This window comes from Cherax quadricarinatus, unplaced genomic scaffold (assembly GCF_038502225.1).
Source record: "Cherax quadricarinatus isolate ZL_2023a unplaced genomic scaffold, ASM3850222v1 Contig1872, whole genome shotgun sequence".
In the NCBI taxonomy this organism is placed as follows: Eukaryota; Metazoa; Arthropoda; class Malacostraca; order Decapoda; family Parastacidae; genus Cherax; species Cherax quadricarinatus.
This window is the reverse complement of record NW_027196898.1, coordinates 21,363-40,000: the sequence shown is the minus strand read 5'-3', so window position 1 is coordinate 40,000 and position 18,638 is coordinate 21,363. Positions and strand designations below refer to the sequence as shown.

Here is an 18,638-nt window from a genome sequence, read left to right as displayed (position 1 = left end):
AACAACAGTAACAACAGCAGTAAGCAGCGGGAACAACAGTAACAGCAGCAGGAACAACAGTAACAACAGCAGTAACAGCAGCAGGAACAGTAACAACAGCAGTAACAGTAGCAGGAACAACAGTAACAGTAGCAGGAACAGTAACAACAGGAACAACAGTAACTACAGCAGGAACAACAGTAACAGCAGCAGGAATAACAGCAGGAACAAGAGTAACAACAGCAGGAACAACAGTGACAACAGTAACAGCAGCAGGAACAACAGTAACAGTAGGAACAACAGTAACAGTAACAGCAGCAGGAACAACAGTAACAGCAGCAGGAACAACAGTAACAGCAGCAGGAACAACAGCTGGAACAGTAACAGCAGCAGGAACAACAGTAACAGCAGCAGGAACAACAGTAACAGCAGGAACAACAGAAACAGCAGCAGGAACAACAGTAACAGCAGCAGGAACAACAACAGCAGGAACAGCAGCAGGAGCAACAGTAAAAACAACAGCAGTAACAGCAGCAGGAACAACAGTAAAAACAACAGCAGTAACAGCAGCAGGAACAGTAACAACAACAGCAGTAACAGTAGCAGGAACAACAACAGCAGTAACAGCAGCAGGAACAACAGCAGTAGCAACAGTAACAGCAGCAGGAACAACAACAGCAGTAGCAACAGTAACAGCAGCAGGAACAACAACAGCAGTAGCAACAGTAACAGCAGCAGGAACAACAACAACAGAAGTAACAGCAGCAGGAACAACAACAGCAGTAACAGCAGCAGGAACAACAACAACAGCAGTAGCAGCTGTAACAGCAGCAGGAACAACAGTAAAAACAGTAACAGCAGCAGGAACAACAGTAAAAACAACAGCAGTAACAGCAGCAGGAACAACAACAGCAGTAACAGCAGCAGGAACAACAACAGCAGTAGCAGCAGCAGGAACAACAACAACAAGTAACAGCAGTAACAGCAGCAGGAACAACAACAGCAGTAACAGCAGCAGGAACAACAGCAGTAGCAGCAGTAACAGCAGCAGGAACAACAACAACAAGCAACAGTAACAGCAGCAGGAACAACAACAGCAGTAACAGCAGCAGGAACAACAACAAGTAACAGCAGTAACAGCAGCAGGAACAACAAGTAACAGCAGTAACAGCAGCAGGAGCAACAACAAGTAACAGCAGTAACAGCAGCAGGAACAACAGCAGCAGTCACAAGTGTTATACAAGGAGGGCAGACACAGGAAAGTGTCAGACGTGTCACCTTCTTGTTGAAAATCAATGAAGAACCTTGATGGTTCCTACCTGAGTGAGAGAGTGAGTGAGAGTGAGAGTGAGAATGAGTGTGAGACTCAGTGAGAGTGAAAATGAGAGCGAATGTGAGAAGGGAGTGTGTGTGTGTTTACTCATCTATCTGTGGTTGCAGGGGTTGATGCACAGCTCCTAGCCCCACTTCTTCGTTTGTGGCTACTAGGGCAATCCCTAGTCCAAGAGCTTTATCATACCTCTTCTTAAAGCTGTGTATGGATCCTGCCTCCACTACATCACTCTCCATATTGTTCCACTTCCTGACAACTCGAAGGCTAAAGAAATACTTCCTAACATTCCTATGGTCATCTGAGTTTTAATATTCTAGTTGTGACCCCTTGTTTCTGTGTCCCATCTCTGGAACATTCTAACTCTGTCCACCTTGTCAATTCCTCTCAGTATTTTATACGTCGTTATCATATCCCTCCTGTTCTCTAGTATCATCAGGTTGAGTTCGCTTAACCTCTCCTCATAACACATTTCCCTTAGTTCCGGGACTAGTCATGTTGCAAACATTTGAACTTTCTCCAGTTTATTGACGTGTGTGACCAGGTGTGGGTTCCATAATGGTGCTACATACTCCAGTACGGGCCTGACGTACACGATGTACAGAATGTCGAAACACCATTCCTAGGTTTGCTAGGAGCCCATATGCTGCAGCAGTTGTTGGTGTGCACCTCGGGAGATGTTCTCTGTATAATGCTCACCCCAAGATCCTTTTCCCTGAGTGAGGTTTGCAGTCTTTTTAGATTTAGATTTTGCCACCGAAGTGGCTAGTTTATTGTGCACCCCATATCCATCCTGTGGACGGTAGCGCGAGAACATATCCATCTGTGGACTGCTTGCAGAGGCAAAGGCAATGTTCGCGGCTTTCACTGAGACCCACATAAAGGATCACTTGGACAATGAAATATGGATCCCAGGTTACAACCTATACAGATGTGACAGAGTGAACAGGCAAAAGGGGGGGGGTTGGCCTGTACATTGCAGAGTCACTTGTTTGCACAGAACTGCTTAATGCCTCAAATGACGTAGTGGAAGTTTTAGCAGTAAAGGTCGAGAACCAAAACCTAGTCATTGTGGTAGTCTACAAGCCTCCGGATGCAACTTCCCAGCAATTCCAGGAACAGCTGTTAAAAGTTGACCACTGTCTGGAAAATCTTCCAGCTCCTGCACCCAACATCTTGCTCCTGGGGGATTTCAACTTAAGGCACCTAAAATGGAGGAATATAGCAAATAATATTGTTGCAGTAATAACACCAGGAGGCAGCTCTGATGAAAACTCACACTCACACGAGCTTTTAAATCTCTGCACAAAATTCAATTTAAACCAGCAAATAATAGAGCCTACTAGACTGGAGAATACACTAGACCTCATATTCACTAACAATGATGATCTGATAAGAAATGTCACCATATCAAAAACAATATACTCAGATCACAACATAATTGAGGTTCAGACATGTATGCGTGGAGCCCCAGACCGACAAAATGAGACTAGTCACGAGGGAGCATTCACCAAATTCAACTTCAATAACAAAAACATAAAGTGGGACCAAGTAAACCAAGTCCTAACCGATATAAGCTGGGAAGATATACTAAGCAACACAGACCCAAACTTATGCCTAGAACAGATTAACTCGGTGGCACTCGATGTATGCACAAGGCTTATTCCTCTAAGAAAAAGGAGGAGTAGATGTAAAATAGAAAGAGACAGGCGCTCCCTTTACAGGCGACGGAAAAGAATAACAGAGTGGCTAAAAGAGGTCAATATATCTGAAATGCGCAGGGAGACACTGGTCAGAGAAATAGCAAGCATCGAACTTAAGCTAAAGGAATCCTTTAGGAGTCAGGAATCGCGGGAAGAACTAAAAGCCATAAATGAAATCGAAAGAAACCCAAAGTATTTCTTCTCCTATGCCAAATCAAAATCGAGAACAACGTCCAGTATTGGGCCCCTACTTAAACAAGATGGGTCCTACACAGATGACAGCAAGGAAATGAGTGAGCTACTCAAGTCCCAATATGACTCAGTTTTTAGCAAACCGCTAACCAGACTGAGAGTCGAAGATCAAAATGAATTTTTTATGAGAGAGCCACAAAATTTGATTAACACAAGCCTATCCGATGTTATCCTGACGCCAAATGACTTCGAACAGGCGATAAATGACATGCCCATGCACTCTGCCCCAGGGCCAGACTCATGGAACTCTGTGTTCATCAAGAACTGCAAGAAGCCCCTATCACGAGCCTTTTCCATCCTATGGAGAGGGAGCATGGACACGGGGGTCGTCCCACAGTTACTAAAAACAACAGACATAGCCCCACTCCACAAAGGGGGCAGTAAAGCAACAGCAAAGAACTACAGACCAATAGCACTAACATCCCATATCATAAAAATCTTTGAAAGGGTCCTAAGAAGCAAGATCACCACGCATCTAGAAACCCATCAGTTACACAACCCAGGGCAACATGGGTTTAGAACAGGTCGCTCCTGTCTGTCTCAACTATTGGACCACTACGACAAGGTCCTAAATGCACTAGAAGACAAAAAGAATGCAGATGTAATATATACAGACTTTGCAAAAGCCTTCGACAAGTGTGACCATGGCGTAATAGCGCACAAAATGCGTGCTAAAGGAATAACAGGAAAAGTCAGTCGATGGATCTATAATTTCCTCACTAACAGAACACAGAGAGTAGTCGTCAACAGAGTAAAGTCCGAGGCAGCTACGGTGAAAAGCTCTGTTCCACAAGGCACAGTACTCGCTCCCATCTTGTTCCTCATCCTTATATCCGACATAGACAAGGATGTCAGCCACAGCACCGTGTCTTCCTTTGCAGATGACACCCGAATCTGCATGACAGTGTCTTCCATTGCAGACACTGCAAAGCTCCAGGCAGACATCAACCAAATCTTTCAGTGGGCTGCAGAAAACAATATGAAGTTCAACGATGAGAAATTTCAATTACTCAGATATGGTAAACATGAGGAAATTAAATCGTCATCAGAGTACAAAACAAATTCTGGCCACAAAATAGAGCGAAACACCAACGTCAAAGACCTGGGAGTGATCATGTCGGAGGATCTCACCTTCAAGGACCATAACATTGTATCAATCGCATCTGCTAGAAAAATGACAGGATGGATAATGAGAACCTTCAAAACTAGGGAGGCCAAGCCCATGATGACACTCTTCAGGTCACTTGTTCTATCTAGGCTGGAATATTGCTGCACACTTACAGCACCTTTCAAGGCAGGTGAAATTGCCGACCTAGAAAATGTACAGAGAACTTTCACGGCGCGCATAACGGAGATAAAACACCTCAATTATTGGGAGCGCTTGAGGTTCCTAAACCTGTATTCCCTGGAACGCAGGAGGGAGAGATACATGATTATATACACCTGGAAAATCCTAGAGGGACTAGTACCGAACTTGCACACGAAAATCACTCATTACGAAAGCAAAAGACTTGGCAGACGATGCACCATCCCCCCAATGAAAAGCAGGGGTGTCACTAGCACGTTAAGAGACCATACAATAAGTGTCAGGGGCCCGAGACTGTTCAACTGCCTCCCAGCACACATAAGGGGGATTACCAACAGACCCCTGGCAGTCTTCAAGCTGGCACTGGACAAGCACCTAAAGTCAGTTCCGGATCAGCCGGGCTGTAGCTCGTATGTTGGTTTGCGTGCAGCCAGCAGCAACAGCCTGGTTGATCAGGCTCTGATCCACCAGGGGGCCTGGTCTCAGACCGGGCCGCGGGGGCGTTGACCCCCGGAACTCTCTCCAGGTATCTCCAGGTATCCTGTGGACGGTAGCGCGAGAGCATATGGATACACAAAAGGCCTAGGAACTAGGCCCCAAAGGGTTAACAGGAATACATATGGATTTATATCTACATATCTATAGTTCACTTATCTGTTACAAGCAAATTTAGGAAATTTGCTTAGTATATCTGGTATCTTATTTTCATTAATAAGATATCTTGACATGTCACATAGGTTATTATACTGTCTGTCTCTGTATTCCTCAATAAGTGGACAATTAAGCACATAGTGTTCAAGACAGTGACCATATGCCTGATCACATAATTTACATTTAGTTTGATCATCATTTGTGTGTCTCCCAAACTGCCAGAAGTACTTGTAACCAAGCCTAAGCCTGGCCACTACAACATCAGTCAGTACTTGTAACCAAGCCTAAGCCTGGCCACTACAACATCAGTCAGTCTGTTCACATTGCAAGTTGCTCCATAAACATACTTATCTACGTTCATGTTATCATAGTGGGTTATAGATCTACTCAGGCTTCTAACTGCATTCCTATAACAATCATTTTCATTATTTACTTCTCTCCTAATATTATTCCTAATGCTAGACACAGTTATACCAAAGTTATATTCTACATTCTCCTTCTCGATACTCTTCTTGGCTAACATATCAACTTTATCATGAAGGAGTAATCCAATGTGTGATGGGATCCATAGCAATTGTACATTAATTCCTTTGTCCCTAATTTTTGAGTATCTATACCTGGCTTCCCCAATGAGCATGTTGTTGGAGTCATTATATGAGCCAAGAGCCTTCAATGATGACATAGAATCAGTAATGATGATAGAGTCAAGCTGTGTCATAGGTTAGCTTTAGCGCCATTAGGATTGCAAACAATTCAGTTTGCAGTGTAGACGCCCAGTTGTTAATTCTTATGCCTAACTCAACAAATTTATTATCGTTCTTAACTAACTGAGATCTTTCTCCTTTCCCAAGTTGCACTTGGTGGGTTTAAACTCCAGGAGCCATTTGTCGGACCATGCTTGCAACCTGTCCAGATCCCTTTGTAATTTTACCTGATTCTCGTCTGTTTGTATTCTTCTCGTTAGTTTCACATCAGCGAACAGGGACACCTTTGAATCTATTCCATAATATCATTCACACACACAAGAAACAGCACCGGACCTAGGACTGACCCTTGTGGAACTCCACTCAACACATTGGCCCACTCTGACACCTCATCACATACTAACACTCGTTGTTTCCTTCCTGTCAGATATTCCCTGATCTATTTTAGTGTTTTTCCTATTCCTGCCTGCTCCTCTAGTTTCTGTTCCAGTCTCTTGTGTGATACTGTGTCAAAAGCCTTCATAAAGACCAAGAAAATTAATTCTACCCATCCCTCTCTCTCCTGTCTTCTGTCACCTTGTCATAGAACTCCAGTAGATTTGTGACACAGGATTTCCCATCCCTGAAGCTGTGCTGGTTGTCATGTATGAGCTTAATTCTAGGTGCTCCACCATGCTACTCCCGATAATCTCCTTCACTGTACATACTACACATGTCAGGTACATTGGTCTGTAGTTTAATGCTGTCTCCTTCGATTTTCATATCCGTTGACTTAAAGGGGTTGAATTGCAACATCCACTTGTAAGATCAGTCCTGCAGCTTGTTCAGGCAGAGAAGCTGTGAGCATACTAATAGATAACACAAGCATCAGGGGCCCAAGACTCTTCAACTGCCTCCCAGCATACATAAAGGGGATTACCATTAGAGGTGTGTTCCTGGCAACCCGACGTACGATGTTTTTTTTTTTTTTTTTTGAGGGGGGAAGGGAAGCCTTTGGGTCATTATATAAGACTTCCTGTGTCATTTAAGCATTGAAATTCAACCCCTTTTGGATTGTGACCGCGATTTCTCTGAGGTCAGAAATGTTAGCTTGTATTAATCTCTAAAAGAATTTGGGGAGAAGTCCAATTTTTAAAGGAGTTCGGCCTATTTGGCAAGTTGGGCTTATTAGGCACCCCCCCATACACACACACACACACACACACACACACACACACACACACACACACACACACACACACACACACACACACACACACACACACTAATGTAATAAGTATAACTATTATTGGTAATTTCTTTTCAGAAAACGGAGGTGTCTGCTACAATATAGAAAATGGAGGGTGGTAAACATGAGATAGAACAATGTGACCAACTCCAGGCACACACTCCCACCTCGTTAAATATTAAATAATGGAAATCTAGCCAGCTAAATTAAACGACAGAAAATTAAAACAGTTGGGAACTGTGCCGGGAATTCCAGAGAATTTTTTGATAGCGTGTTGAAAAAATGGTAATATGGCTTCAATTAAGGAAAATACTATATTGCTTCAATCTGTAATATATTTTTTTATTATTATTAATTAGAAAAAATTTATTGAAAATTTATTGAAATTTATTGAAAATCCTACGAAATATTACATAATAGCATATTAACATGTAATAATGTGGCTCAATATTAGTGTGAGGCATAACTAAATAAATTTCCCAGATGGCTAGCCAATCACAAGGCCAGCTTCCCGGAGGGGCAGCCAATCGCCGAGCCAGCTACGCAGAAGGCTAGCCAATCAGAGAACCACCTTGTCAACCAGCCCACCAATCACCGAGCCAGCTTCGCAGAAGGTTAGCCAATCAGAGAACCACCTTATCAACCAGCCCACCAATCACCGAGCCAGCTACGCAGAAGGTTAGCCAATCAGAGAACCACCTTGTCAACCAGCCCACCAATCACCGAGCCAGCTTCGCAGAAGGTTAGCCAATCAGAGAACCACCTTATCAACCAGCCCACCAATCACCGAGCCAGCTACGCAGAAGGTTAGCCAATCAGAGAACCACCTTGTCAACCAGCCCACCAATCACCGAGCCAGCTTCGCAGAAGGCTAGCCAATCAGAGAACCACCTTATCAACCAGCCCACCAATCACCGAGCCAGCTTCGCACGCAGATGGCTAGCCAATCAGAGAACCACCTTATCAACCAGCCCACCAATCACAAATGCCGGAAAGTTAACCAATCAGGAACAGGGAATTGATTGGTCAATGCTTGACCTGAGATGGTGTGACCCCAGGTGACCTATATTGACCCCAAGCGACTTGTATTGACCCAAGGTGACCTAAATTAACTCCAAGTGACCTGGACTGACCCAAGTGATCTATATTGACCCCCAAGTGACCTGGATTGACTCCGAGTGACCTGGATTGACCCCGAGTGACCTGGATTGACCCCCGAGTAACCTGGATTGACCCCGAGTGACCTGGATTGACCTGAGCCAAGAGACAGGTCATAAGTGACTTATGAACATCCGCAGATCATTGCTGCTTCTTGCACATCGTTGCTGCTCAACTAAGGTAAGTTGCAACATTTTACTTGAGTCTCCCACATAAACTCACCAGTTTTCTTTTTTTGTCTTTCATGGTCCCATTTTCTTTGTTCCCATTTTTTATGTTCCCATTTTTCATCATATTTTATTCTATGGTCCCATAATTCCAATTATCTCTTCAGTTCCCATTGTGTCTTAAATAATCTTCTGCAGTCTGAGGGACTGACCACCTCAAAACTTCAAGGTTGATGGACTGATAATATCGTTTTGCAAGTAGTGGTGACCCGGCCTTGGCTCCCTATCTGGGGAGTATCTTGTGACCTAAGTCTCCCATGGGAGGAGGTACAAGTACCCCCTCATCTTTGGGACCAAGTGTCCCCAGGCCTAGCCACAGTCCCCGCCACAAAGGGGCTCGTGGGGATGGCAGTCTTATGAGCTGCAGGTGGTAGTAAGCTCAGGCCATTATCCCATCACTTCTCCTTTTATCAACTTTTCTGTACTTGACTGATGATGTGGTGGTGGTAGTGGTGGTGTTGGTGGTAGTGGTGGTGGTAATCGTGGTGGTGTTGGTGGTAGTGGTGGTGGTAATCGTGGTGGTGTTGGTGGTAGTGGTGGTGGTAATCGTGGTGGTGTTGGTGGTAGTGGTGGTGGTAATCGTGGTGGTGTTGGTGGTAGTGGTGGTGTTGGTGGTGGTGGTGTTGGTGGTAGTGGTGGTGGTAATCGTGGTGGTGTTGGTGGTAGTGGTGGTGGTAATCGTGGTGGTGTTGGTGGTAGTGGTGGTGGTGGTGGTGGTGGTGTTGGTGGTAGTGGTGGTGTTGGTGGTAGTGGTGGTGTTGGTGGTAGTGGTGGTGGTGGTAGTGGTGGTGGTAGTTGTGGTGTTGGTGGTAGTGGTGGTGTTGGTGGTAGTGGTGGTGGTCGTTTTGGTGGTGGGAGTGGTGGTGGTAATCGTGGTGGTGTTGGTGGTAGTGGTGGTGGTAATCGTGGTGGTGTTGGTGGTAGTGGTGGTGGTAGTGGTGGTGGTGGTGTTGGTGGTAATCGTGGTGGTGTTGGTGGTAGTGGTGGTGTTGGTGGTAGTGGTGGTGTTGGTGGTAGTGGTGGTGGTAATCGTTGTGGTGTTGGTGGTAGTGGTGGTGGTAGTGGTGGTGTTGGTGGTAGTGGTGGTGGTGGTGGTGTTGGTGGTAATGGTGGTGGTGGTGTTGGTGGTAGTGGTGGTGTTGGTGGTAGTGGTGGTGTTGGTGGTAGTGGTGGTGGTAATCGTTGTGGTGTTGGTGGTAGTGGTGGTGGTAGTGGTGGTGTTGGTGGTTGTGGTGGTGGTGGTGTTGGTGGTAGTGGTGGTGTTGGTGGTAGTGGTGGTGGTAATCGTGGTGGTGTTGGTGGTAGTGGTGGTGGTAATCGTGGTGGTGTTGGTGGTGGTGTTGGTGGTAGTGGTGGTGGTAGTGGTGGTGTTGGTGGTGGTGTTGGTGGTAGTGGTGGTGGTAGTGGTGGTGGTGGTATTTGTGGTGGTAGTGGTGGTGGTAATCGTGGTGGTGTTGGTGGTAGTGGTGGTGGTAGTGGTGGTGGTGGTGTTGGTGGTAATCATGGTGGTGTTGGTGGTAGTGGTGGTGTTGGTGGTAGTGGTGGTGTTGGTGGTAGTGGTGGTGTTGGTGGTAGTGGTGGTGTTGGTGGTAGTGGTGGTGTTGGTGGTAGTGGTGGTGTTGGTGGTAGTGGTGGTGTTGGTGGTAGTGGTGGTGGTCATCGTTTTGGTGTTGGTGGTAGTGGTGGTGGTAGTGGTGGTGTTGGTGGTAGTGGTGGTGGTGGTGTTGGTGGTAATGGTGGTGGTGGTGGTGGTAGTGGTGGTGTTGGTGGTAGTGGTGGTGTTGGTGGTAGTGGTGGTGGTAATCGTTGTGGTGGTAGTGGTGATGTTGGTGGTAGTGGTGGTGTTGGTGGTAGTGGTGGTGGTAATCGTTGTGGTGTTGGTGGTAGTGGTGGTGGTAGTGGTGGTGTTGGTGGTAGTGGTGGTGGTGGTAGTGGTGGTGTTGGTGGTAGTGGTGGTGGTAATCGTGGTGGTGTTGGTGGTAGTGGTGGTGGTAATCGTGGTGGTGTTGGTGGTGGTGTTGGTGGTAGTGGTGGTGGTAGTGGTGGTGTTGGTGGTAGTGGTGGTGTTGGTGGTAGTGGTGGTGGTAGTGGTGGTGGTGGTATTGGTGGTGGTAGTGGTGGTGGTAATCGTGGTGGTGTTGGTGGTAGTGGTGGTGGTAATCGTGGTGGTGTTGGTGGTAGTGGTGGTGGTAGTGGTGGTGGTGGTGTTGGTGGTAATCGTGGTGGTGTTGGTGGTAGTGGTGGTGTTGGTGGTAGTGGTGGTGTTGGTGGTAGTGGTGGTGGTAATCGTTGTGGTGGTAGTGGTGATGTTGGTGGTAGTGGTGGTGTTGGTGGTAGTGGTGGTGGTAATCGTTGTGGTGTTGGTGGTAGTGGTGGTGGTAGTGGTGGTGTTGGTGGTAGTGGTGGTGGTGGTAGTGGTGGTGTTGGTGGTAGTGGTGGTGGTAGTGGTGGTGGTGGTAGTGGTGGTGGTGGTAGTGGTGGTGGTAGTGGTGGTGGTAATCGTGGTGGTGTTGGTGGTAGTGGTGGTAATCGTAGTGGTAGTGGTGGTGGCGGTAATCGTGGTGGTGTTGGTGGTAGTGGTGGTGGTGGTAGTGGTGGTAATCGTAGTGATAGTGGTGGTGGTGGTAATCGTAGTGGTAGTGGTGGTGGTAATCGTGGTAGTGGTGGTGTTGTTGGTGGTGGTAGTGGTGGTAATCGTAGTGGTAGTGGTGGTGGTGGTAATCGTGGTGGTGATAATCGTAGTGGTAGTGGTGGTGGTGGTAATCGTAGTGGTAGTGGTGGTAATCGTGGTGGTGGTGGTAATCGTAGTGGTAGTGGTGGTGGTGGTAATCGTGGTGATAATCGTAGTGGTAGTGGTGGTGGTGGTAATCGTGGTGGTGGTGGTAGTGGTGGTGGTAATCGTGGTGGTGGTGGTAGTGGTGGTGGTGGTGGTAATCGTGGTGGTGGTGGTAGTGGTGGTGGTGGTGGTAATCGTGGTGGTGGTGGTAGTGGTGGTGGCGGACGTAGAATGCAGAGCACCGGAAATGGAGATGTTATCTCATACATAAATCATGTGACGGTCACTATTTGTGTACACTGAGACGTGTGTGCATCTCTGTGTATGTACACTGAGTGGTGTATATCTCAGTGTATATACACTGAGATATTGTTATTTTTAGAGGAATTAATAAAGGTCTGTTGCTTAATTAACTTTATCGGATTCGTGCTCACGAACATTCTGAGCCGGATTCAAGTACGAACTACCCGATGAATCTGGATTCGAAAGGTCTTAATTCTGTCTGGTTTTCCAACTGGTTGAGGTAATGTTCCCTGACCCACCTCTCACTCCCTGAGCCAGTGTAAGTCATTGAGTTTGTAAGTTAGCTAGTAAGTCAGTAAGTTAATAAGTTTATTTAGATACACGCACACATCAGTACAATTATCATACATAGTGTAAATGTTAGGTAAATGGTCACAGGTGCAAATAATATGGCATTTTATTGTGGCAAGGCTTCACTCTCCAGGAGCTTTATCAACCTCTCACTCTCTACGTGAGGTAGTAAGTAATAGTAGTCTAAGTGTAGATAACTCTTGGTTGCCATGTGATGCAGTGGTTTATTGTTTTGAGTAGAATTTTGGTTAATACCTCAGAAATGACGAAGCTATCTTTATTTTGTTTACTGGTGTCTGAAGCGGCGATTGAAGATAACTCATGGCATTTATGCCTGTTTATATTTGCATCTTATAAAGATCACTAGACTGGCATAACTGAATCTCATAAGATGGTTGTACACATTGTTCAAGTCGTTTCTGCATGTATTGATACGTTCACTGAGATGTGTTTGTGGGTACGTGATGTTTCACCAACGTGTACCTTGTCACAGCCTCCACAAGGGACTGTGTAAACACCAGCACTGACTCGTTCAGTGTTCTTCACTCTGGTCCTGGTCTGGTCTGTGATGGATGTAATGACTCACGAAATCGTAATGACACGATTGCAAACAAACCATACCACGGGCGGGATTGAACCCGCGGTCAGAGAGTCTCAAAACTCCAGACCGTCGCGTTAGCCACTGGACCAGCTAGCCACAATAAGATTCGTCCAACTAGGTATATTTCTACACCATAGGAAGGTTAGCATAGGCACCACTGTGACCACAAATGCAAGTTTTTACAGACGAATCTCCAGCTAGCGTGGCCGTGACGAACTCTAGCTCCAGTGGCTAATGCGACGGTCTGGAGTTTTGAAACTTTCTGACCACGGGTTCAATCCCACCCGTGGTATGGTTTATGGATGTAATGGGTGTGATGGTGACTAGTGTTGTCTTGTACAAGTACTGTAGAGAGACTCAAGGCAACTTGGCTGATGGGAAGGATTGTGACTGTGTTTAGTGTTAGTACGTCATGAGTTGATGATTTGAAGGACTCTTTTCTTAGTGCTTGATGAGAAAGGAAGGAAATTGTAACTCAATGAAGGTTTGGTGTATGTACACTCCTCGTCAAGAAACTCCAGGCTGCAAATTTGGTGTGCCCTTAAGAAAAACCCGACGGTGATGCCTTGTTTCGTCTTAATATCCTGACTGCAGTAGAAGTGTGTGAGATCGTATATTAGGAATATAAGGTTATTATCCAGTTTATGAATAAGGACGTCCAGAAACTGTAACTTGTAATTGGTAGCTGAACTAGGTACAAAGGTAATGAGCTCAAAACTTTGGGGGCCCAGTCCCTGGACCCATTACGTACCTCTGTAATCTGTAAATACCTTTGTAACTTGTCATGATTGTGACCAGACTTACCTGGAGTTCATTACCTTTGTAAATTGTGAGTTCATTACCTTTGTAAATTGTGAGTTCATTACCTTTGTAAATTGTGAGTTCATTACCTTTGTAAATTGTGAGTTCATTACCTTTGTAAATTGTGAGTTCATTACCTCTGTAACTTGCTCAGCTATCAAAACTTTGGAGTCCAGTCCCTGGACCAATTATGTACCTCTGTAATCTTTTGACTACCGCCCACAGGATGGGTATGGGGTGCATAATAAACATATTAAACTAACAACTTGTAATTGGACCCTTCTTAAAGTGCGTTCAACGCAGTACTGAGACAAAACGAGGCATCATCGGATTTTTCTTAAGGGCACACCGAATTTGCAGTCCAGAGTTTCTTGACTAGGTACATACATACACCAGACCTTCACTAAGCTGCAGTTTCCTTGTTCATGATCTGACCCTCCTGACCGTTAGGATATCCTGATCTGTACGTAAGCTTTCTTGTAGGTCTTGGGACACATTGGGGTCATAGCAAACTTCCTTCCAAGAGCCCCAGTGGAATCAAGTCACTTAGACTCTATTAGGCTATCCTAGGTAAGGAGGATTACCAATAGACCTGTCTTTCTGTCTTTAAGAAGGCGCTGGACAGGAACCTAAAGTCAGTATCTGACCAGCCGGGCTGTGGTTCCTACGTCGGGTTGCGTAATAACACCCTGATTGACCAGGCTCTGATCCACCATGATGCCTGGTCACAGACCGGGCCATGGGGGCATTGACTCCCCAAAACCCTCTCCAGGTATTTTTCTCCAGGTATACCTGTGCCTAAATAAACTTATTTACTTATTACTAGCTTACATACCTACATTTTGGTCAAGGTTTCGTTACTGAGCGCCGGAAGTCCGGGTTCAATACGGCACAAGCTGTCAGTGGCCCTATAAACCAACAACAACAACCTGTCAATGGCGCCTGAACTTGGTTGTATGTATAGTGACTGTTATTTTTCTGTTCTCCTGGCTGTTCTACCCTTCATGGCTCTTCACCATACTTGTTATAAATGTTCTGGTGAGTTATTTATGTAATCAGAAGTATAAGTTTGATGTGATGTGGGAGGATGTACGAAATATTGGTGGATTTATAATGAAGGTGCTGTGTGCACATTGATGTACATGTACGTATGTGTACGCAAGTATTTACCTGATATGTGTATATATAATATGTACATATCATAATTATGTATATATATATATATATATATATATATATATATATATATATATATATATATATATATATATATTATATATATATATTTATAATATGTAAGTATTCATCTGATGTGTATGTATGTGTGTCTGATGTGTATGTACGTATATATTTAACTTGTGTACGTTATGTATTTATCTGATGTGTGCGCTTGTGTGTTCATTGTGTGTTCAGATCTTTAAGCAAGCATTACGATGACCTCATAGCATTACTAAATTCCTTACATGCCAATATGTCCATCATTACACTAACTGAAACCTGGCTAAAGCCTGATAGTACAGATGTCTATGCCATTCCTGGTTACACAGCCATACACAACTGTAGGCCAGACCAACAAGGGGGTGGCACAGCCATATACTACTCAGACCAACTAGAATGTATCACTAATACTTGCACAAGAGATGAACATGGGGAATATATAATAGCCAAATTCAAATCCAAATACCTACAAAAACCTCTCACATTGATAAACATCTACAGAGTTCCACAGTCAAACATTAGCCAATTTAGTCAAAACCTAGGAAGTATGATAACTGATGCACGCATGAACAAAGATCACTTACTACTCTCAGGTGACTTCAATATAAATCTCCTGCAAGACCAGGACCCACACGTTACTGAATTCACAAACACAATGAGTAACTGTATGTTGCTACCAACAGTAACAAAACCTACAAAAGTTACAGAGACTAGTGTTTCCCTACTTGACCACATCTGGACCAACACCATATCCCCTTTAAAATCAGGCATAATTACAGATAATACCACAGACCACTACCCTACTTTCCTCATAACAACTCTTGGTAAATTACCCCAAGACACTACTAAAGTCACCTTCAGACTTCACAATGAGGCAACCATTAATAACTTCACAACAGCAGTAGCAAACATTGACTGGCACACTGAGCTAGAAATCAATACAGATATTGACGAATGTATTAATAATTTTCTAAAAAAGACTCAATACCTCTATAACAAGCACTGCCCTAAAAAAACTAAGCAGATGACAGCTAAGAGACTGAACAGTCCCTGGCTAACACCCAGCATTCTCAAATCCATAAATACAAAACACCAATATGAAAAACAATACAGAATGGGTCACATAACCAGAGACCAAACAAAACGTTACTCGTCAATCCTAACCAGCCTGATAAGAAGGGCAAAAAAATTGTATTATGAGAACAGATTATCCAACTTACGAGGTGATATAAAAAAGACCTGGAAAACCCTATCAGAAATTCTGGGAACAAAAAGGATACCTGGAGTTTACCTGGAGAGAGTTTCGGGGGTCAACGCCCCCGCGGCCCGGTCTGTGACCAGGCCTCCTGGTGGATCAGCGCCTGATCAACCAGGCTGTTGCTGCTGGCTGCACGCAAACCAACGTACGAGCCACAGCCCGGCTGATCAGGAACTGACTTTAGGTGCTTGTCCAGTGCCAGCTTGAAGACTGCCAGGGGTCTGTTGGTAATCCCCCTTATGTGTGCTGGGAGGCAGTTGAACAGTCTCGGGCCCCTGACACTTATTGTATGGTCTCTTAACGTGCTAGTGACACCCCTGCTTTTCATTGGGGGGATGGTGCATCGTCTGCCAAGTCTTTTGCTTTCGTAGTGAGTGATTTTCGTGTGCAAGTTTGGTACTAGTCCCTCTAGGATTTTCCAGGTGTATATAATCATGTATCTCTCCCTCCTGCGTTCCAGGGAATACAGGTTTAGAAACCTCAAGCGCTCCCAGTAATTGAGGTGTTTTATCTCCGTTATGCGCGCCGTGAAAGTTCTCTGTACATTTTCTAGGTCGGCAATTTCACCTGCCTTGAAAGGTGCTGTTAGAGTGCAGCAATATTCCAGCCTAGATAGAACAAGTGACCTGAAATAGCGAAATAAAATTAGCAAAATCAGATGAACCCCAACTCCCACCAACAGAAACAGCAAACAGACTCAATGATTTCTTCTCCACTATAGGACTAAACCTTGCCAATAAAATCCCAAGCTCAGATACCCCACCAAATGACTACCTCACCGGCAACTACCCGAACACACTGTTCCTAGCTCCGACTAACCCATACGAAGTCTCCCTTATTATCAACGCACTAAAAAACAAGGCAGGAGATTTAAATACCTTACCACCCTTTATATACAAAAAAGTGTCACAAGTGCTATCACCAATCATTGCAACACTCTTTAACAAATCCATTGAATCCTCCACCTTCCCTACAGTACTCAAAATAGCAAGGGTCACCCCGATCCACAAAGGAGGAGACCAAACAGAGTTGAATAACTATAGGCCAATATCCAACTTACACCCTCTCTCAAAAATCTTCGAAAAATTAATCCATAAACGAATCTACTCCTACCTTATCTCCCAAAACATACTCAACCCCTGCCAATTTGGATTCAGGCCTAATAAAAATACTAATGATGCTATCATACACATGCTAGAACATATATACACTGCAATAGAGAAAAAAGAAGTCCCACTGGGGATCTTCATTGACTTACGTAAAGCTTTTGATACAGTTGACCATGACTTGCTCCACGTAAAATTGTCACACTATGGTATAAGAGGGCACTCCCTCAACTACCTCAAGTCTTTCCTCAGCAACAGAAGCCAATATGTGTACGCAAATGGGGCAAACTCTTCTGCACAACCAATTACAGTTGGTGTCCCACAGGGAAGTGTCCTTGGCCCTCTTCTCTTTCTCCTATACATAAATGACCTTCCAAATGCTTCGCAATTACTCAAACCCACACTATTTGCAGATGACACTACATACGTCTTCTCTCACCCGAGCCCAGTCACGCTAGCCAATACTGTAAATACCGAATTACAGAAAATATCTACCTGGATGAGGACTAACAAACTTACACTAAACATTGACAAAACCTACTTCATTCAGTTTGGTAACAGAGCTACAGATGTCCCTCTTAACATAATGATAAACGGATCACCTATCACAAAGCTAACAGAGGGAAAATTCTTAGGAATCCACCTTGATAATAGACTCAAATTTCATACACATATACAACAAATTTCTAAGAAAATTTCCAAGACTGTAGGCATACTATCGAAGATACGGTACTATGTTCCACAGTCAGCCCTCCTGGCCCTATCACTCTCTTATTTACCCCTATCTCACCTATGGAATTTGTGCATGGGGCTCAACAACAAGTAACCATCTCAGACCACTAATTACCCAACAAAAGGCTGCAGTTAGAATGATAACAAATTCTCACTACAGGCAGCACACTCCACCAATATTCAATACACTCAACCTACTCACCATACAAAACATCCATACTTATTACTGCACCTATTACATACATAGAACACTCAACTCTGATATTAACCCTCCCCTCAAACATCTCCTTGCCAACCTCAACAGAACACATGACCATAACACAAGGCACAGATCACTCTTTGATGTTCCTCGTGTCCATCTCACACTATGCAAAAACTCAATGCACATAAAAGGCCCTAAAATCTGGAATTCATTACCTGTAAATATAAAAGAAACACTACCTGTTTATAAATTCAAGTCTCTTCTCAAAGATCACTTACTCACCCAAAACCAAATAAATACTGAATAACTGAACCTTATAAATTGTATATCTTAAATGTTTCTCACAATTATATCACATAAATGTTAAACCTAAAACCCAATCTAACTTTATTATTTTTTAAATACACTACCTAACAGAATACTCCATTCTACTGAATTTACAACAATGCATGCAACCATATGACCTGTCTTTGTAATACTCATTTGTATTTTATAGTTATCTGTTTACAATAATGTCTTATCACTGATTTCATCATTGCTTAGTTAATCTTAAGTTAATTTTAAGCCAGCCCGTAATGCTATGCATAGTATAAGTGGCTTTGGCATGCTGCTCTTCTGTATTTTTTTGTACCTCTGTAAGTGTGCTCAAATTATAAATAAATAAATAAATAAATAAATAAATAAATTGTGTATGTGTGTGTACATCTGACGTTAGCTTGCATTTGCGTGTACACCTCGTGTGTGTACACCTGATGTGTGTACCTGTTTGTCATGTACATTTATGTACACGTCATGTGTGTATACGTGTACAT

The 18,638-nt window shown here is 44.1% G+C and overlaps 1 long non-coding RNA gene across 1 annotated transcript in view; it reads left to right on the top strand.

Moving 5' to 3' along the window:
* LOC138851741 (uncharacterized) overlaps window positions 1-18,638 on the top strand; it is a 42,334-nt gene that overhangs the window by 3,435 nt on the left and 20,261 nt on the right. Inside the window, exon 2 of the long non-coding RNA XR_011391376.1 lies at window positions 7,232-8,491. This is a non-coding gene — a long non-coding RNA (uncharacterized lncRNA). The remainder of the gene's footprint in view (window positions 1-7,231; window positions 8,492-18,638) is intronic.